The 22,270-nt window shown below is 39.6% G+C and overlaps 1 long non-coding RNA gene across 2 annotated transcripts; it reads left to right on the top strand.

The window, feature by feature from the left end:
* On the top strand, window positions 1-20,164 carry LOC106857177 (uncharacterized). 2 transcript variants are annotated; one of them, XR_001403611.2, is made up of 7 exons: window positions 1-123; window positions 722-777; window positions 1,246-1,373; window positions 5,080-5,269; window positions 5,771-5,934; window positions 6,150-6,281; window positions 13,473-20,164. It is a non-coding gene; the product is annotated as an uncharacterized LOC106857177 (long non-coding RNA). The 2 variants fall into 2 exon arrangements; XR_015800710.1 differs by lacking the exon at window positions 1-123 and adding an exon at window positions 366-479.
* Window positions 20,165-22,270: the final 2,106 nt, after the last annotated feature.

Here is a 22,270-nt window from a genome sequence, read left to right as displayed (position 1 = left end):
GGGGTCCGGAGGCGGTGCTGACAGGACGGCGCGCGGAGGCGCTGCGGGCCGCGGTGGCCGCCCCCGGCCCGGAGGAGCTCGGCCGTGCTGAGCCCGGCTTTGCTGAGCCCGGCCCGGCCCGAGGTGAGGGAGCGGGGCGGCGCTGCCCCGGCGCGGGGCGCCCCCTGACGGGCGGCGCGGGTCGGCCCCGGCCCCGCTCCGGTCCCGGCAGCGCCGGGCGGGACCGGCGGGGCCGCACCGGGCTCGGCTCCTCCGCGGCGCTGCTGCCGAGCCGCGCTCGGTCTGGCCCTTCCCTTTCTATCCTCTTTTGCACTTCCTCGCCCCCCGTTTTGTTTTTGTTTTTGTTTTTTTTTCAATTTAATTTTTTAGTGCGGGGTGTGCGGAATTTCGTCTCTTTAAACTCCGTGTGGTTCTGCCTCGGTAAACGGGACGGGTCCATCCCCGGCTCGCACGCTCCCTTACATGCTCAATCCACACAGGTGTGCACTTTCATCAGTTTTCGACTGCACGGTGTCACCGGTATTTGTCCCCGGCTTCATTATAACGATCGCTCTGGAGCACTGCATTTCTTTCTCCACTCGAAAGCTCTTCTGTCATAATCCTTTGACAATCCCCCTTGTTCGGGGAGTGAGATATCATCTGGTCAAGTTTTATACATTTAACATTCATTTTATATGTGAGTAGAATAACTAACTGCTTTTCCGTGCTCCTTTCTTTGTAGGAAGAAGCAGAAGTTTTAACCATCTTCCCATGGCATCTGACTTTTTTGAAGAGGAGGTAAGGTTAACGTCATGTAAAATTACCCTCTTTATTTCTGATGTTCCACTAATCTTTCTTCTGTAGGCATACATTTTGGAAACTGGTGAGTTCATGCATACTTTCATGCCTTGCAAACATAATACCAGAGCTGATTAATAAACGGTAGTGATAGAACTCTTACGCCGTCAGGATTGTAAGTGCCTATCAAACTGACATTCTCACTACATTATGCCACTATTATATTCTTTGCAGTTTTAAAAGAACTGTAGATAATTATTCAAGATATTGAAACATTTAGTTTATAGTTCTATTGCTGTGGTTGTCACCTTCACTTTATATCAAATTTGAGACTCATTTCTTAAGGATGTCTCTATTTTCTGCTTTATTTGCACATTGATAGCTCTACTGAATGACTAGTCACAGCAACTTTTTCCTCTGATAGCAGCATATTAAAATGTGAAAGCCTAAGACTAATCTGCTTTGCAGGACTTTTCAGCCACTTGATCGAAGGGAAATAAGAGATTTGTTTCAAGACTCTTATGTTGTTCATCAGTTCTGTTAACAAACGTGGGGCTTGAGGATGCATTTGCTGCTTCTTTGCATTTTTGCTGAAGGTACGTGCATTTGAAGGTATGGATGAGTTCTTGGTATCAGGAGTTTGTGTATTTTGCATCTGTCAGTGAAACTGTAGCAGTGCAAGCTGATATTAAAATACTGGACTTTGTATATTTTTCTCATATTTTTTTGGAAGATAAATTGTTAATGCAATAGAAAAAAAAACTTGCCTAAAAATCTTATTTAACAATGGCTTGGATTTACAGGTTGGCTCTACACCCTTGACTTTATTTAAATTTAGGCATATGAATTTAGATTCAGCTTCTATAAGTAAATAATTAAAATCCCTATTTTTATAGCCTTCAGTCTGATGGGCTGGTCCTGCAAAGCTGTTAAAAGGGTCTTTGGTTAGTTTAGTAGTTGGACTCCAGCAAGGTTTTTGGTATAAGAGGAACTTGTATTCGAGATGACTGCACAAAACGTGACCCAAAATATAGCAACATTTGAATTTGCATATTTGTTTTTTCTACACTGTTTTCTTTTGCATAATTTCATTTAGATTGTGCAAACCTGGTACAGCATAAAATGGCTTAATAAATTAGTGCATGAATGTACAGTAGGGATCAGCTGAGAATATTTTCTTTCTGGGAGAAACAAATGTGAAAAGAGGCAGAATGATCCTGAAAGTAACAGCAAACTATGTTTTAAAAGTACAGCTATTGGTAGGCTCTAACTGTAAGTGCTTCAGTTCCAGGTTGCTTGTAGTGAATGGAGTTAAACTTGGCTATCTTGGATATGATACACCTTAATTTAATTAATTTAATAGCTACTTTCTGTTGAAACTTTAAAATCTAACGATCCTGTTTTTATTGCAGTCTTTAAAGATCTAATCGTTCTTCTGTGTGTCTGAGATGTAAAACTTAGTGCAAGGAGAGACAACAGATTGGTTCCGTCATACGATTTTGTTGGGTTTTTTTGAGAGTACTTAAAAGATTATGATGGATAATGCTGTCTTGCCAAAGAATGCCGACACAGGTGTTCATCATTATCTTAATTAAGATCCTGAGAAAATGTCATCTTTCGGCATGAATTATGAAGGGAGATGCATTAGGAGATCATTTCAACTTTTTTTTCTTTTTACAGGGGTAGATGAGAAGGAGGTTGTTTTCTCAAAACCTTTTTGATATTTCTTTATCAGAATTCCTGACCTTAGACACTGAATTTGTTTCTCCAGTTCAATTTGTGACCATATTACCAAGAGTTCTGTATGTCGTGCTAAAAGGAATCCTCTTAAAGAAAAAAAAAATTAAAAGTAATTCCCCTACAACACATCCTGTTTCATTTAAAGCTGTCCTATTAAAAGAAAAGAAACCTGTGAGGCTCAGATGGTAGTGGAAATTGCTACTGGAAACATCTGATAAGAGATGTTTTATACAATATCTTTAAAAGTATTAACAATTCATAACAGAAAAAAAATAAATGCATATGAATATTCATGTTTTAAATTAGGCATGAAGAGAAAAGAAAAATTTCTTTCTCATCTTTGCACTACCATAGAAGTAAAACTAATTAGCATGCAAAGAGGAGGGAGGAGCCTGTATCTTTCTGTGTTAAATCAGTTCATTATTAACTGGGCAAGAGCTAAAAAACTGCATGTAAAATATTGGCTGTAAAACTTCGGGGCCCCTTCCCGCAGACACTGCTGCCACTTCCCTCAGGTGCCGTGCTGGAGTGCACTGAAGTGCCCGTGTTTTGTGGCTCTCAGCCTGGGTAAAGGGTCCTGGGAGGAGCTCTCTGGGCGAGACCCTCAGCTGCTCTGCTCTTTTCTTCTGCCTGCACTTCCTCTGCCCCGAGATGCTCCCTGTTCACACTCTGTGTGTTTGTGGTCTGAGAGCGAGGTGTAAACTCGTGAACACCTAGAATAACTCTTCTGTGCCTCACATTTGGGTATTAGGTAGCTTAGAGTTTTGTTTTTCTCTCCAAGTCTTTCTATTTTAAATCACTTCTTGTCTGCTAAAAGAAATCTGATTATCAGTTCCAGTCTTTTTTTTTTTAAATTGCTTCAGCAGCCTTTTTAGTGTGTGGAATAAAATACAGAAGTGCAGCTGACAAGCCTTTCAAGCACCCAGTTAGTGTACTGAGCATGTAACTCCAAAGATCTTGACAGTATCATGGGAGAACCTGAAACTGTATTTCAGTTTCCTTGAAGTTTCCTGTAATTAACTTAAATGGCATTATTTGCTTGAATTTGTTGGCAGAGTATGGACCGAGTTAAGAATGTCTTTAGGGTTTATTTTACTTACAGTTCCATGGACATGTGCAGAAAATAGACTCTGAGTGAAAAATGAAAAACTGCTTTCTTTCATGTCTAAAACAAGTTTTTCACTTAAAGCAAGCCACATCTACTGTTAGTTGGCTCTAGTGAATGAGGAGCAGCTCAGTGGGAAGGGTGGCTGTGGCTCCCTGTGCTGTTTTATGGGATGTAGGTGACAAATTCCCTTTAGCCTGCAGGTGCTGCAGCGTGGTGGGAGCTCCTGTAGCTGGAATCTGGCCTCCAGTGTGGGTGTTAGATGTGAGTGGCTTAGTAGCAGTGTTGTATTCCAAAGATTTTGTGCTTTATCTACTTTACTTACATATATTTGCAGTCTTTACGGCTGGTGTTTGCTAGCGCTCAGCAGTACCTCTCTGAGGAGAAATGTAAAGCCAGGTAGCCTTTCTGGCCTTACACCCAAGGAATTCTTTCTAACAGTTCATAATTTCTGGGATTTTATTAACATTAGAGCTTTTTAGTCTTTTTTCCTTAACGGCGATAGAGCAGATGTAGATGATTCTCGAAGCTGCTTTTTGCAGATTAAAGTGAATCTATTTGTGGAACCAGCATATTTTTTTCTTTTTTTTTTTATTATAGAAATCATTTCTTGAGCAAGAAAAAAAAAAAAAAAACAGTTGGACCTTTCAAGGTGAATATGGGTCACCCTAACAGAGTTTACTATACTAATGAATGTGTGACTGGTGACTTTCCTGCTCTTCTTGAAGGAGATGCACCTTCCTGAGCTACTTCTTTTTCCCAACAGAGCAAAACTGAGCTTTTTCTTATCGTAAGCACATATTTTTCACAGTATTTCTTAGCATTTCTAGCACAGATCAAGAACACAGCATTTACCTCTGAAATATTCTCTGCTGACATCTACAGAAATTTTCATGCCCTTCAGATTTAATTTTGTGTAGAATAATGCATGGTATAATATGTAGGTCCTGTGTTTTCAATTAAGCTGTATTAGGTAACTATGCTCTTCTTTCATATCCCATAGCAAAGTATCAATATCCAGATGGCAGTGTGCTGGGATAAAAGATAGCTACAGGCTTGGCTGCTACTGTAAAGCCAAGAACAAACATTTTAGCCTGTGTGATAAATAAAACCCAGGTTGAGACTCTCGGCGTATTGGAGTTGCACTAAATAATTCTACAGTGCTGTTTATTACTGGTTTCATTGGATAATATGCAGCTGTAAAACCTGCTTGAAGCTTTTATTAAGAATACTCTGTCATTATAAAAAGGTGCCTACGACTTCTTTATGGTATTGGCAGTGCGAGAATTACTTTGTTTGTGCTGACTTTCTGGCTTTTATCTAGGAAGGACCTTGCTGTCTCCCAGCTCCTGTGGGCATTAGGTTTCATGAATGTCTCTTGGGAAGAGGACAGCTCTGTAGAGCCAAAGTTTCAAAAGTAATTTTAAAAGTATTTTTTTTCTTTTGCTTTTTCTTAGGCTTACTTCAGTATTTAATTTATTGCTTCAGTGAAAATTCAGCTGATATTCCCTGTAGTATACACTATGCTACTGTGTGCCTAAGTAAAACTTAAGCTGAGGTCATCCAGGTAGTTCTTTGAGAGGAGGCTGCAGAAGGGTGGAGAGACTTCTAGACTGGCTGAGAAGGGATGGGAAAACTTGGTAGCAGGTAAGGGGCTAGACCTGGGCTTGTTTTGTCCTTGCATTTCTGGCACATCCTATGATCTAGATTTGTTCATGTAAGCTCAGCCTCAGTTTACCTAACAGGGACTCTGCTTGTCTCAGAAATGTCCAGATGTAAATAGTGTCCATGCTCATATAAATGTTAGGCTGTTGTGCTTTTGAGCAAGGGCAAGTGATTAATGCTGTTTACTGGTTCATTAGCAAAATGCCATTAAACTTTCCCGTTCCTCAGATCTTTGATTCCCATAGTTTGTGGTGCACCTCTCAGAGCATGCGGGATTGAGCACCATCCAATGGGATGTGGCACTAACATAGTGTCTGTGGGATTTAACAAACATACTGGATCAATGAGTGAAGAAACCCTTGCCTTGCTCAGTCTGTAATCCTTGTTTGTCAGAGAAACATGCTGTCTGAATTAGGGACAAATACCATATTTTTGTTCCATCCCCAATTCTACGGGTGTCCCCTTTTTTTTTAATCTTTATAGATTGCAGTCAAGAGAGAAGCAGTGAGATCCACGGTGGGAAAATGAACCCAGCAGTCCATCCTATCGTGTACCTGCCTGAATATGGGAAGAGACCTAGTACAAAGCCAGAGTACAGCTGGGCTTGCAGTCTTTTTAACCATATTAAGTCCTGTTCAGAGTTAATGGTAAGTAATCTGCTCTGAGTATGCTATGATTCATTAAGCAAAGCATTACAACATTTTCCTCTGTGGTGCTGGGTTCAGTTACTTACAAAATGCAGAATTAATGTTTCCAGATACATCAACTTTATTCCCATTTCTGTTGAGAAAATCGTGCAGTGCAGGTGACAAGAACTGTAATAAGTATGTTCTTCTTTTCTTTCTACTTTTGTCCTCTCCAGATGATCTCAGTGAGATGGTCTCAGCAATGCTGAAGAAGGGAGGGACAGAATTGGAAGGCAGGAGCTCTTACAAAGCGGGATTCTTCATCTTTCTGTAATGCCCAAACATGAAGACTTCATAAACTTCATTAGGTAGAGTATTGTTAATAGTGTCATATCAGTAATGTTGCATGATGTAATATTGCTGTATTGTTTGGTGATCATGTGGAGCTGCATTAAATAGATGAATGTATCCCAGTGCCTTAAATGAGCATTATGAGTGAGAGCAGTAAATGGAGAAGGTGGGTACTAGAGGAAATGCTTGTAGCCTTTTTAAAGCCAGTGTCTTTCTTTATTCAGCTCTTTCCATAACCAGTAGTTCTTTTGTTTCTTGATAAAGATGGAATAAAGAAAAATATCTTTTAATTTAAGAAATTGAACCTAGTTTAACTTCTTAACCAGAAAGACCTCGCAGTCCATCTTAATGCTTTGTCCAGCAGGAAATTGAACTCATGATGCTGACCCAGTGAGATGTGTAGTGCAGCAGCATGTGCTGCTCTTGCTCCTCAGGGCTTGTGGAAATGTCTGCTATGGCACAGCCCTCTGTGACCTCTTGCATTGAAGGATGAAATTTGTGAGTCCTTTTCTGTCTGGAGCCTGTGGGAGCTCCCTCTGAGCCAAATAGTTCTGAAATACTGCAGAAAAAGATCTGACAGTGTTGTCTGGGAGATGTGGCTGACTTAATTATTATTAACGTTTATTAAGTGCCTTACAATGGAGTGGAAGAGCCATTTTTACAAATAGGAGAACTGGCATGTGAGGAAGAATGAATCTCTTCTATCTTCTGCAATTCTTGACCCACCTAATTAGGTGCTTGTCACAAGAAATGAGGAGCAGGCCCAGGGGAATGGCACTGGGGGAAGCTGCCGACACGTTCCATACGCACCGCGCTTCTCCCTCGCACAGTGGCTTAGCGTGGGGAGCAGGGCTTCCCTCTGTGAGTGTGCTGGGCCAGGGGGGAGATTTAAAAGGCCTGAGGAGCCTGAGGCTGTCTATTGGATAGCTTCATTATAGATCTCATCCGGGGAAAAAGTGGGGAACTGCAACTCATTTCTAGGAGCTACTCTGGTTTTTAGCAATTCCTCACCCACTGCCTCCTCCTGCTTCCTTTTGCTGTGGAGTGGCCTTTCCCCACAATAAGCTCATTCTCTTCATGGCTGATATTTACACTTAGTTAGCCTCTAAGGCACTAACTGCTTCTGGTCTAAGACTTCAGTTTCTTTTTTTTTTATATAATTTATTTTGCTAAGAAAGGGAATCTGTCCTGCTGTTACAAACAATAGTGGTTTTGATGTATATCAATAAAGAGTTAGGGATGTATGTTTTCCATGTAGAAGATAAAGAGACTTAAAGCCCGCTTTAAAGGAAGGCAAACCTTGGAGAGGTTTACTTAGATGTACAATATGCCCTATTCTTTAATTTTTAAAAACAGTATTAAAGGATTTTTTTCAAGAAAAGAGAAAATAATTTCATCTTTTTGGTTGCATTTTTTTCTTAGTCTCACAGTTGTAAGATAAATATTCAGAATTAGGAGTTGCTAAGGTTAATGTGATTAAAATGAGTATGTGATAACGGGCTCTGCACATTAAAGATTAAGAGCTCAAATTATAGACTCCAGAGGGAAACACTCCATGAGCATTTGTAAATTTTGTTTGTGCAAGAAATGCAGGCTTAGGCCTATGGCTGCAGTTGCACGGTTTTATCCTGTTGTATGTGCAGAGAATTCTTTTAAACACTGTAATGTTGGGGTGAAAATACAGTAAGGTGGGGGGACAAATGAAAAAATAATTTTTGTCTAAGCATTAGTGTTACTCTATAAAATAGAATAGTTTTACACAATTTACTCACATTTACAAGGGTCAGTTTATAGCATTCTAAGTGCAGTAGTTCATTCTTTATGTAGAAATTGATCCTTTATACAGATGTAATTCCATATACAGCATTTAATCTTTGAATGCAAGTTGAAAATATATTAGCAATTAATTTATGTAGGTTATGACTTTCTTTCCCATGTACTTTGCAGTGGTTCCTACCCTAAAGTTGAGTCAGTGTGTGCTTAATGAAAATTAGATGTGAAATGTAATATGTAGAGGACAAAGAAGCATTGAAATCCTTATTGCTCTTAAAAAGACAAAGGTACCTCAGATAATTCTCCTTTCTTAATCTCTTAAGAATTTGATGCATAATTCTGTTATGAGCAATTTGGAGTGAATGAAAATATTTTTAGAAGTAGTATTAGTACCAGATATTATTTCTCACCTTTTATGAAGCATAGCTTGGTTTTAAAATTTAAAATGCTTTGCATTTTGAGAGGCTCATTTATAGGCAATCTTCCACTGAGAAGGAAAAGCACCTTGGACGTTTGTGGAGAGGCAAGCCTTATTGTTATATCTGTGAAATTTGCTAATGTTGCAACCATTGAAATAAAGTGTTTGTTTACGTAACAGCAGTGGCATTTCTCCTCCTCTTCCTTGTGGTTTTGTCCAACTAGATGTTATGAGTGGCAGTTGCAGTGACTGCTAAGTGTTTAAATGATGACACCATTATGTGAAGTGATTTCGAAATGAGAGATTCCAGCCAAGAATTACATCTGCTCTCATCTCCTTCAAATCATACTCTCTGGCTGTGCAGATTATGATTGATTTGTTTGTGACAGATTGCAGGAAACAGTCATTGATTTTTCAATATTTTACCTTAAAATTATTTACAGTTGTAACCAAGGGGAGGTATTTCCATGGGCTGTCAGCCCCTGAAAGACTGGGATAATATTCCCTGCTCCCTGACAAGACAAATTACCCGTAATGAGTGCAGTAGCTGAAGGGTATACTTTTATTTTAAAATATGTCAATAACCCAGTGACTAAACGAATATTGATTCAGCATAATGAAGCCTGAGTAATGTGAAAATGAGCTCTTCAAGGAGCATGGTAAAGACTTTCTTTTTAGCTTGTAGCAAGAAGCTTTTCATTCTTTACTGTTAGGTAGTTGAAATGTGCAGTCTTAAACAAGTCATCCTTAAATATTGGTAATATGTGGAGTAACGTAACAAAAGAACTTCAGGGTTTTTTTCTGTTTCTTTTTTTTTTTTTCTCCAAGTTCTTTTTTCATCAATATGTTTCAGTAGATCACACTCCTAAAGAGGAAAATGCAAGTTATCCAGGGCAGAGATAGAATTACTGTTGGTGTAAATGTCTTTTGCAGTAATATTCTTCAGCTAGCCTAGTGGCATTTTTAATGTGGATTCTGAATATAGGCATGGAAATATATCTAAATAAACTGTAGATTTAATTTAATATTATTGACTTCTTGACATACTGATGTGTGTTCTCTGTGATCAGTCTAATATTCTTGTCCTTCAACAGTTTAGAATGGCTGGTTTATGAGCACCTAGATATACTGTGGTATAAAACTTAGTTACCATAATGCACATTTTTCTTTCCATAACATATAACACTGCATGTTTCTTACTAAATGAGAATTCTCAAGCAGTAATTCATTTAAATTACAGTAATTTATGCAGTGCCATAGGTGTGGTGTGGAAAAGCATCTAATAGATTAATACGAATGTACTTCAATTGTTCAGAGTAGGGATTAGATTAAAGACCACGTTGGGTTACAATTTTTTTTTAACATTAGAAGTATTGAACACTAAAAAACCAAACCCCACCCTATCATGTGAAAGGATCAATTGGTCATTTGTATTCAAGAGCATCGTGCAGCATTGGGAAGGCTCTGCAGAAGCACTGGGTATGAATAGCCGTGTAATCCAGACATAGACAAAAAGGTATTTTCTTGGGGTATTTGTGTATAATGTGTCAATTATGAAATAATGTCATAGCCAGAAGCATTTAGTGAGCATGTTTGGGCATGAATATGACTTTCCTTATTTTCTGAAGACTAACTTCAATTGCATCCAACAAGCTTGTAAAAATCTTCAGAAGGATGTTTTCCTATCAGCACACAGGTGATTTTTTCCAAATGTCATTCCTTTAGCACAGCTAGAAACTATTTCAGGAGGCACTTGAGAACCTGTGGCATTGAGAGTTAAATGGCAACCCTGGAATGTGAGATATGTTTCTGTTTTTAATTTGTTAGTTTTCAGAAAAAAAAAGTGTGATGCACGTTTGAGTGGGTTACAACTGTAAATAATTGTAGTTTTGAGAGGGTTTGTGCATAGCACCTGGAATTTCCAAAATATTGGAGAATTATTAACAGTGAGGCAGTAATTAACTGAAATATGTAGGTGTGACAACAGGAGAATTTGGGGCTCTTGTAAATGTTGCAAGAGATCTACAAATGTTACAATGTTAAACCTTAACTTCCTGCTCAGTGGCATTTTACACACCTCCAGTTCTCTGTCTGTTCTTTTTGTTTCTTTGGCCAACAGCAGGAGATGAAGGGGAGGATTCTTGTTCAGTAGTTTTCCCACAGTAGCGAGGAAGAGGGAGACTGTTCAGGGCTGGGTGCCAGCTCTGGTGTAGACTGAAGGGCAAATAAATGTTTGTTTTAACAACATCTCCTTTTCCTGAATAACACTGCATGAGCTCATGGTACCAAACTGAGTAACAGCAGATACTGCTGGAGGTAGTGCTGGCAGTGAAACCAAAGTGGGCTCTGCTTGCAAGCCATTGGCATTTTTCACTTGTGAGACAGGCAGCAACTCTGGCTTTGCTGCCTTTCCCAAAGATGAATTTGTGTTTTGAGTATCTGGCATTCCATATGAGGCCTGAACCGTGTGCTTGGCACTAAAGGCAAATGGTGCATTCTTGGCTTTTTATTTTAATTTGTGAGTGATACTGGAGATGTCTGATGGTGCCTTGGAAGCTCTACAGTTTATTCATACATCTCTGTGTTAGAACTGTGGTAATTGTTAGTCCACTTTCAGGTGGACTATGGAGGAAAAAATAAAAACTTCATACAAAAGAAAAATCCTAAATAATTAATTGGTTAAAAGTTCTTGTAGCATTTGGGATCTCCCAGGAGCAGAACATAAGCCAATTGCTGTTCAGTTAGGTAAAAGTGAAAATAGAAAACACCGAGAAATTAAGATCATGGGTAGAGAACAGAATAATATCATTTGTGGCAGGGATGAAGCCATTGGTCAGTCATGAAAGTCTAATATTTAGGGGTTATATGTTCCTCATCACTCAGCAACTTGTAAATTTTGACCCATTTCAGTTAATTTCACAGTGAACATAGTGCAATCAGTATATTATTGTAGTGAATGGTTTTGTGTAAAAATTCAGATCTTGATTCCATGATGAATAAAGTAGCAACCAAAACCAATGGTGGATTTTAAATTTTTTTTTCTGTTTACCCCGTCTGTGTTATCTATCTGCTCTACAGACCAGCCAACTAAAACAAGTTTAGTTTAAAGTGAGAGAGGAGAGCATGTTGATGTAGGTGATGGAAATTGTGTTACTGCCTAAGTCTTCTCCATGTTGCCTCCTTCCCATTGCCAAATTACTTATTTAAAATCTAAGAACTAATATGTCAAGGAACCCAAATCAGAGCAGTCTGCTGTCTACAAGTGGGTAGACAGCACTATGTAGAATTTGCTCATCTAAATGTCATGATTACTTGAAACCAATTCTTTGTGTCCTAAAGTGCACTTTCAAAGTGTTGTTTCTTTTTGTTTAAATTTGTGGACAAATTGTTGCTTTCCTGAAAGCAATTCCATATGCAAATATTCTATTATTTTGTGATGACCATTTTATGTACTAAAAGCTGTCAGTAGTGCTGATAGTATTGCAGTCTTTGGTGTGTTGGCATATGGTTTATGATGAACTGTAAGACTGAGATAACCCTATAAAAATAAGTGAAGGATCCAAGATGCTGTGAGAGTCTTGCTTAACTGCAATGGTTAAAAAGGCATGGCTGACTTAATGCATGAGTGTTGAAATCTGTGTCTGGAATTATGGAAACAAGTTGAGAAACATGAACAGAATTGATTGTTGATTATTTTCCTTTGTAAGAGCTGGGGAAAAGATGCATTGTGCTTTTCTGTGGTCTTTAAAGGCCTGTAGTGTCCTTTTTTTCTTTTTATTTTTTTTTGCTTTCTTTTTGTTAACTTATCTTTTAATATGAAGTGTCATTCCCAAAATGAAGTAGTGTCCTTGGGCTGGTGGCAACAGCTGGAGTTGCAGAATTCATAAATAATTCAGAGAAGGAGAAAGGGTAGGGGAATATTTTTGTCATTTGAATCTTTATTATGTGCACACGTTTCATTTTAGATATGGCATCATTTGAATTCATTCAGTATGATGATTGCACTGACCTGTCATATTTATTTTGATGTCCCTTCGAAGGACCATATGCTCTGTCCTCGGCATGAAAATGATGCAAGTTGCAAACTGAAAGGCAGCTCTGTTCCTGTAGGGATGAAGCCCCTCACTTCCCATTGTCACATCAGTGGATGTACAGCTGCACTGCAGTAGAGAAGGTGGAGTTGTTATGTCAATGCAGTGACTAAGTGGCAGTGTAGCCTAGCAAAAGGTGGAAAAAAGGGCAAAACCCATTTGCATCAAGGTACTGTATGGCATTGAAAACTCAGCTGTCACTGAGGGCCAGTTGGTGTGAGGAACCTGGCATGTGGAAGGTGGAAAGGATTAAAGCCAGCTAGAAATCTGCCAAGGTGGAGGTGTGCCATGGTAGCTTTAATGTGGGAATACAATTAATTACTCTGTATGTTGGAAGTGGGGTTGCCATGCACACAACCTCCTGGGGTTGCACGGGACTTAGTGTGGATATGCAAGGCTCAGAGCTTTTTCTTTGCCCAGTCCATGTGCTCCTTTCCTCTTGTAGCTGCTTGCTTACCCAGAATCTTGAGTAATGTCTTTTTGGGGGGAATAGGGGGAGGAAATAGGCAGTTGTAGTTTGCCTCTTAACTAATTCTGCTGTAACCATTGCATCTGGTCCTTCATTTATTTCGTTGGTGTGTTCCTGTGGGCGAGTGGTACATTTTCCAGAAGTTCCAGGCTTAAGTTCAACCATGTCCCATAAGTAATGAACTGCATAATAATGAGTAATGTCTGGTCCCTATGGCTAAAGCACTGGCTGGTATTAGCAATTCACAGTTGGTGGGTAACAGGACTCTGTTACCAGGACTTTGTTAGTGTTACCTTTGTATGTAATATTAACACTATAGGATTGCAACCACCTCGATATTTTCATGGTGTAAGGTGTGCTCATGCCGGGGGCAGGAGGAAACCAATTAAGTGCAGGTTAGTGAAATACAATAACTAGAAGCTGTGAATAACTGTATGCAAAATTGTTTCTTTTCTAGATCCTGCCATCAATGACTGAGCCTCCCTGAAATCTTCTTATCAGTTACTGCCAAGATGAGAAGGATAACAGGAAGGAGGAGTGCTTAAGTGGCTTTAATAACAGTTAATTTCATGTATTTATCAAATGAAAGGTGGTTTTTTCCTCAAAACTCGATTGTCATGACAAGATGCTTTTGGAAGTCATCTTTGTAAAATAAAACTGATAATTTTTAGGCTACAAAGAGTTATTGTATCTTTCTATAGAATGTTGTCATTATGGTAAACTGCTGGAAAGTCTTTATTTTTTAAGTCATTTTAACTTGCATACTTCATTAATTTATTTGAATGTCTGTTGAATGCCGTGTGAAAAGTTTCTTGCCAGAGTTCTTTTATTCAATGCAATAGTTATTGTTACAATACTCAGTTTATTATTGTCTAAATTACTGTTGCCCTAGCCTCCTGCAAAAATGTTTCTTTTTAGTAATTCTTAAACAAATAAGGAATGAATGAGGTTTTGTCCCCTTTGTGTTTTGATCAGCATATTTTGCCTTTCAGTGCAAGTGTCTTCAGTTTTTGGAATGACACAACACAAAGATAGGTGCTTTGGTTTTTGGTTTGTTTTTTTTTTTTTTCGCAACAGCACATGTCTTTTGTGCAATGATTTTTTAATATGTACATTGCCAAGATACAGTTATTGAAAGGAGAGAGAGAAGCTGTTGGGAATGTCATGTTATACCAAATTAAGAATTATTAGCTCTTAGTTTCTGTGCAATCTCTTCAACTAGAACTCGACCTATTGCGTCTGGCATATACTTTGACTCTAGTGGAACTAATGTGTCCTTGGAGTAGCATTTCAGAGTAACTTCAGATTCATGTTTTTTTCACAAGTCTGCTTTAAACTGCTGGGATTAACTTCAGAGAAGGCGAGAGATACAGCCTCCTTTGTCAGCAGCTGTGCTGGTTAGAAAAGGAGACTTCATGCACGCATGCTTGCTCGTTCTCTCCCTGCTAGGGAAGCAAACTGAACTGTTTCCCTGAGCACACCCAGACTTACTTCAGCCAAAGTTAATGGTGTTATCAAATATTAGTTATCCAGCACCCTGGGTCACTTTGCTGAAAGGACAGGGCATACACAGACCAGCTTTGCAGACGTCATGTCTGGGAAGGGTGGCGTGTTGACAGGAGTGTTGCTGAGGGCTGGCCCTGGTGTGTTGCCTTTTCAGCAGGTGCAGTTACATCTCTCGGATGTGGTAAAAATTGGACGTGTTAGAAAGCTGTGCAGATCTGTCATGCATAATATTCACATTCCAGGGACATCCTGGAAATTGCAAAATAAACCTGTGCTCTTTAGCTTACTCCTTGTGTGTGCCAATATGAGGGGAGAGAACTGGTGTGAGTGTGTGTACATGACAGACACCTATTTCAGAAAAATGTATCTGATCAAGGTGTGGGAATGGTACAAGTGTTTCCATTATCTAGGGAACACACTTTTTACTTTACTCATCAAAGAGGCTGCCTCAGCCAACACATGCCTCTGGAGAACTGCTTTTGCCACATGAGCTACCTTGAGTGGAGAAGGGAGAATACCTCCAACAGGAGTGGCTGCTGTTGCTTCTCTACAGTGTTGAAGCAGTAGATGCTAGAGTCTGGTGAGGCATTCAAGCTCTTGATATTCCCTGTGCCAAAATTAGAATGGTATGGAGAGTCTTTAGTACTCTCAAAGACATCCTGAGTAAAAGCAGTGCACTGAACAGCTCCGTCAGCACTGACCCTTCTTGTGCAAAGGCCGTGGGGTATAGGTGCCTTCCTAGAGCTGGCTTGGACATAGAAAGAACAAGAGGTTTTCTGATCTGTCAGAAACCTGAGAGCAGTAGCACTGCCTGCATCTCCTTTCAGGGCACTGCCAGGTGAAAAGAACACAGTCACAGAAAGGACTGAGCCTCCAGCTCAGGTTTTGTGTTATCCGTTGTCTTTTATTTGTCCTTAAGGTGTAAAGGATGAGGAGTATGCAGTGGCCATGCTGTATATATGGAAGGGATGAAAATAGTGAGCCAGCTGTGTAAGGAAGGGGCAGATGTTGCTCCAGCTGTGAGAGTTGTGCCCTGTTCCAGCAGCCCAGGGTTGAGCCATGGCTGAGCTCTCAGTGCTGGGTCCCTGAGTGATGTGCCTCCCCCAAATGAGCTTCCACAGCTCTCTGAGACAGCCCATAATTCATATAACTCTTTTTATCTTAAAATGGACTATTGTACCAAAATTGAAAAGTTTAATGAAATGCTTGTGATTCCCTAGGAATCTGTTTACCTGCCTTAGTGGTAGTACACAGTTAAACCAGTATGGCAAAATAACATCTTACATAGAGCCTTGTCATGGATGTTAAGCTGACGAGTAAAATTTTACATCCAAGCACTTAAAATGATCAAATACTACAATTAAGCTTCCATACTGTTTTATGTAGTGCTAAAAAGACAACAAAATAAAACTTCAGGCAAGGCAGATTTTATTCTTATAAATATTCCAAATGAAAAGTTGGTTTCAAGTAGACTTCATGGCTCTTCAGTGATTGCTGCATTTGGTCTGAATCTATCAGAAATCCCAATCATAATGGTGTGTTTATTATTATAAACACATGATTTCTATATATGTTCTCCACAAATATGTTGGACAAAACATAGTTTACCTTCTTAACTGGCACTATATGGTTATTTTCCAACTCCTTTAATTTCAGTTCTGACTTGACTAAATAAAAGGTACATTCCTGAAAGTAATCTTTACATCTGTAATAGGACACTTGATTTTATATGACTGTTTGCATACTGCAGACATAGCACAACATTTTTAAAGCAATATGTGTTGACAATACACAGAGATAAAAATCAGTTTATGACAAACTAAGGAGCAAACTTTTAATAAGAACGATGAATCATTAGAAATTTGAAAGGGAATGTTAGATTTTCTATCTTTTGAATGAGGATGAAGTATTTTTATAGAGGTATATGCTTGAACAAATGGCTGGGTGTGGTAGAGGAATTCCTCACAGTCTTCTGTGGCTTTTGGAACTCCTGGGGTCAGACTGGGTCATTGTAGACATCCTTCTGGCTTGGAAGGGAGTGAGAACTCTCAGTGTAGCAGGTATCTCCATAGAATAGCAGCTTCCACTGAAAAGTTACTGAAAGTTAATTAAACTTGTCTTGAAAAAAAGGATTGGGAGGGATGTTGGGAATGTTCCTGTCGCCTAGTGCCATGCCTTTTTCAAAGATCCTCTTTCACCTGGCTGCTTGCTCCTGTAGGGTATTTCTTTGGTTTAGGAGAGTTTCTCTGGTTCATCCATCCTCCCCCCACCCACATTAGTCAAACAGCACACGAGCATCTTTTTATCAGAGCAAATTTCTTCTACAGAGTTTCTACTTCTACAAAGTGTAATATTGCCCTTCTGCTAGAGATAATTATTAGGTTGAAAATAATCTGACAACATCCTGCTGTGGATAAATTAAGTTTGTTCTCTACTAAGATTAGTTAGCTGGCACCCATTCACTAACACTTTACAAGAAAATGATTGCAAGTTGATTGTATCCAGTTATCTGCCTTTTTTATTTTTAATGGGCCTTTTGTTGCCATGCTGTCACCAAATGTGTGCAAGTCATACTTTTCCAAGTTCCCTACAGCCTGGGGAGATGGTGTTTGCTGTCCTGTACCATGAAAAGACTTGTGGGCAGAAGTGTTTGGAGAAGGGGAGAGGTTTTCTCCATGTAGATTTCTGAATCATGTGCACCTTTGGTTTTGGCCAACAGGGGTGTGTTCTGCTCTATGGCAATCAGTACATTTCCACCAAAGCCCAAAAATTGGCCAGGTATAATTAGCTTGCATATACAAGCCTGTTTTCATGCAGAAGTCCATATTTTACTTGGGAAGAATGCTGTGCAAATCAGAAAACGCAGAAAAATTATTTAAAGTTATGTGCTAGTGTTTAAGATTTAAAAAATAACTGTGAGATCTTTATTTCTTTGTTTACGATTGATTAGGGTTAGAGTTTTAAAAGCTTAATGCTGACTCTAAGTGCTTTACAGTCAGTCACTGAGAAATATGGGCTTGGCACAACTCACGTTTCTGTCCTTCAGTATATCCATTATTGTTAGATGCTGAGTGGTCATTGCACATAGATGACTGGGTTTTTTGGGTATTTTACATTTTTACATGTTCAGAAAAATACTTTGTCAAAGCAGCTGCTGGGTGAATGAAGTAATTAAAGAACTGTACTGCTTTTATTGAAGCTGACATATGCTGCACATTCCTTAAAACTCAGTATGTGAGCAGAATGTTTCCAGGATTTATTGAAGGCAGACGTCTAGAGATACTGGGGAGCTTTTAATAGTAGTAAAGATAACTTCCAAGTTTTATGCTGTTATATAAATCTGTCTTTAAGAAGAGAGCTGTTATTGCAATACATTGCTCATGTTCTTCATATTTTGTCCGTGTGTATGTTTTATGTATGTACTTGTACACCTACACACAAATGCTTGACCTGAGCACTTTTATTTGACAGTGATTGTATATTCTACTTAGTATTTATTTGGGAAAAAATAGCATTCTAATGCTGACTGAGAGTCTGAATTTGCTTGGTACCTAATGTAATCTGCAATATAGTGTGGGGGGTTTTAATTTATTTATTTTTTTAAACTGAAATACAGCCCTGCTTAGTTTGAATTACAGCTCTTATTGTGTGAGTGTCGTGGTAGCAAGCAAGGAATCTTACTCAGCATAAACTGAGGCTGGGTTTCATTTTAACTAGTATGATGAGTGCAATGTTCCACATGTGTGATATTTTTTCAAGTTGTGAAAAAATAGACTTGTTTACCTATCATCTCTGTTTCGTATGATTTCAGAGTAGAATGTTGTCATTGCTGTTAAATTACTTGGCTAAAACTAGCAAACTTTCACCTGTATATTTTGTAATGTTTAGACCTTAAGCACTTTTCAAGCAATAAGTTTGACTTACCATTGTTGCCCCCTGTAAAATAAAATACAATATTAAAATACATGTTGAAAGAACATTCTTCATCAGCTATGAATAAACATGTGGAAAAGCTATTTTCAAAATTTCAAGGTTTTTGCTAAATTTTTCCCAGTTGATTTTGTATTATCTTTAATGTGAGACTTGGAAAAGAGGTTAGTTTCCCTTACCAGGATACATAAGGTGCTGTTGTGTCTTGGTGTTCTAAACTTCTAGGACTGTGTAAATGGAAAATACACTTTATAATTTTAACATTGTGTTAGGTGTGGAGTAGAAGTTCGTTTTATGCCTGGTTGTTTGCATGAGCAGGCTAGGTATTTTTAAGTGTCTTTGTAGTCCAACAAAGTCATTTTATGGTCAAATCTTTTCATATTTGGTTCTGCAAGTTGAAAACAAAAACATTTCTAAACTACTCGTGTCTTTCAATATTGTGAGTCAATTCCCATGTGTTAAAGTGTAAACTACTAACTAATCCGTAGGAGTTTATGCAGCACAAAGTCATTTAATTAACACTTTTAATTTCAGCTATGAAAGAAGGTGAAAATGAGGTCTGGAGAATGGAGAGAGGCTTTGCTTTTCATTGCTGAAGTCTCCGTGCACTCTAAGTCTACTGATGCCTGTGGTGCATAGACCATCTCCTGCCTGCTAATTAGGCCTCTCCAGTGTGCTCTCTAGAAATGTGCTGGAGAAGTTTTTTTCAAAATACCACCACGCCATCATAAATAAGGGAACAGTACAGTATGTAACTATTATACACCACTCACTTGGCAGACTATAATTTAATAGAACAACAATGATCAGACCAGTATATCAGTTAATTTTCAAAACATTTTATTCCACGCAAATTAGCTCAGGTCCTGGAGGGCAAAATGACAAGAGGTTACTCGTACACTATGTATTTAATTAATTGAAAAATGCTCAAATTGCTTTTACAGTTGTTATTAAAAAGTAGAATCAGTGTTGCCAGTGCTCAACCATAATTAGAACCCCGGGGAATTAAATATTTAGCATTAGTAATGTAACAGCACTTAGGACACAAATTTCTATTTTTGTAATGAAAGCAATACAGTGTAAGTGCAAATGGCTGAAACGACAGCTGTGACAAGCAAACCAGCCTGGGATATTTCAATAAGACACCTCGTTGGACAGCAAGTCTTACTGCATTACTCGTTTGTAAGAGTCTAAATCCCAATAGCCAGGAATTACACCCAGTATTTAGATTTCTAATTGCTCACAGGATGAACGGTCGGGCAAGTGTCAGCCCTGGGGTGGGAAGCACACCGTGTTTTCCCAAATAACATGGCAGAGGTGGTGCCTTTGGCCGGGCAGGCAGCGCTGGGGCACGTCCCAGGGCAGCCAAGGGGGGGAAACAGCCCTTGTTTGTTTTAAGTTTAATTACATTTTAAGCATAAGTGCTCTCAGTGATACAACGTGAAAAGTCGGATATTGGGCTCTAATGAGCTATAGTGGTAGATGGCTGAAGACCCTGAGGGATTCATTCAGTAAATTAACTGGATAACAGTACTTGGTTTGGGCACGGTAGGATGGCTGAGCTGTGCTTAAAGTCTCCCTTTCAGAGCTGTCTCTCATTCCTGCTTTCGTTCTAAACGGTGTAGTGACTTCCACTGCCGCCTACTACAACTGTACAGCTTGTCACAAGTATTGTGTTGCCAACTAATAAGTAATAAAGCTTATTTGACTTCATTTCTCTTCTGTTTTGCTGGGTGTTTTCCCCCTGGAATGGCAGGGGAAAGAGGAAATCTTGAAGGCACTTGTGTATCTTCAGAATAGAAAAAAAAAGCTGTGTTTGGGCACGGCATGCTTTGGCCTTCTCAGAGCACTGATTTGTTTCCCAGAAATAGGACAATCAGGCAGAGGGATGGAATACTTGTTTTTGAAGATGCTTTTGTTCCAGTTGGCACCTGCTTGCAGGACAGAGTTCGTGTTCGAGCTGAACACGTAGCAAGGACGTGCTGTCTGGATGGCACTAGCCCAGGACAGCCTGTTTCTTGGGAGAAGCAAGTAGGACTGCACAGTGCCACATCCAGCACCAGCAGCAATGCCCCAGATGCTGCTTTGCAACCACTTTTTTTCTGCTGCAGGTCACTCAGGAGCTTCAGTTTAGTTTGTTTCCTGAGCAAGTGAAAAATTCTGAGAAAATCAGCTTTAACTCGTTTATGAATTTTGGGCTCAGAGTGTAGGAAGGAGCATTTTTTGAGTACTGAAACCTTATGGGGTATCTCTGAGCTTCCCTGGGTGCTTGCATTCCGCCTACTTTGATCCAGCTCCCTGAGCTTTTTCCTGGCTACCAGAGACTTGCAATTAGAAACCCTTTGTGCTCTGTAATTTGTGTGTGTGATGCACAGAATTAAGGTACCCAAGGGTTTGATGTAATTGTGAATTACTGCTGTGTGTAAATAATCCTCATCAGCTCTTACTTTCAGAAATAAAACTGTGGCATTTTCCCTCTCTCCTTGCCTTTGATGCAATTAAAAGGCCTGGGAATAGAGCTGGGTCTTGCCAGCAGCCCTGACTCACAGCAGGACGAGCTGCACCTGGACTGAGCTTTGTCCTGGCATCTAAAAGCTGTGCTGAGCCTCTCCTGTGGATGAGCCAACAGCTGCACTGACATGACAGTAGCACCACTGCTGGCTGTCTTGTCAGTGATCTGGGGTCTAAGAAGTCTCTATTCTGGCCTGGGACGAGATATTTATTTATTTATTAATTTAAAGTGTGTGTCTACAGTGCTGTTCTTTCCTAAGGCTTTTGAGGCTTGGCTCGTGTCTGTCATTGCCAGATCAGTTCCTGTAAGTCCTGCAGCAGTTGGTCTCTCTCTCCCTGAGGATGGGGAAGGAGGGGGGCTGTGGGCTTTAGTTGTCTGGAGATTGGCAGCTGGAAAGGCGTTTCTCCCTTCTGCTTTATTTTTGTTCTTTGGCAACTCTTCTTCCAGTCTCTGTACCCCCTGTGCCCAGTGCTGTAAAGCACACAATGGCAGTCTCACACTTCTGCTGGTTTGCCATCCTTTGGGGATAAAATTCCCTTTTTGGCTCCAAAATCCACCAGCATTGCCTCTTCAGAGGCATGTTACAAGCTACTCCATCACTAACTTCTGCCTTAAAAAATAGACTAAAAATACAAACTTTAGAGAAGGTTTGTCCTGACAAAGGCCATTAAAGTTACTTCTAAGACTCTCCATAGCCTTGGCTGCTGTTTGGTGGGTACAACAGTGTGCTCAGTGTGTCTCTGGCAGGCAGAAAGTAGACAGGCAGAGATGAAACAAAAGTTTTCCTTGGGACCTTCCTTCAGTCCAGCCTTGGCCATTCTGACAGCACCGGATGCCTAAGGCAGGGTTAAATTATAGCATATTTCATTACATTTTACCAATGAAATAATTTTTTCAGAGGATAAAAATGTTCAAAGTATGGTTTTTAATATGAACTCGGACTAACACCCTCTTTAAAGCAGCTGTAAGTCCCAGTGGTATTGGTAAGTGTGGTATTGGTGATAGCCAAGTTTTTTGAAGACACCTAACTGACCAAACATCCAGCATTGTACTGATGGATGTTTCTGTTGTTTAAACAAGTAAACCCAGTGTGAAAAATCAGATTTACGTGTAAAAGTATTTGGGCTCTGCTACAAGTTTTCCTGCAGCCCTGACTGAATGACTCTCCAATGACTTGTTGATTTTACCAAGGTAATGGAACAGTTCTCTGTTGATGCCATGCTAGGAGAAAGCAAATGAGCTGAAAGCAAAGTACAGCTATGTACAGGAGTCCTGCTGTTGTTTCTTCTTACATTGTAGCTTCTGCT

Source organism: Sturnus vulgaris, unplaced genomic scaffold, assembly GCF_052056855.1.
Source record: "Sturnus vulgaris isolate bStuVul1 unplaced genomic scaffold, bStuVul1.hap1 Scaffold_2122, whole genome shotgun sequence".
Lineage (NCBI taxonomy): Eukaryota > Metazoa > Chordata > Aves > Passeriformes > Sturnidae > Sturnus > Sturnus vulgaris.
This window is presented reverse-complemented; position numbering and strand designations above follow the sequence as displayed.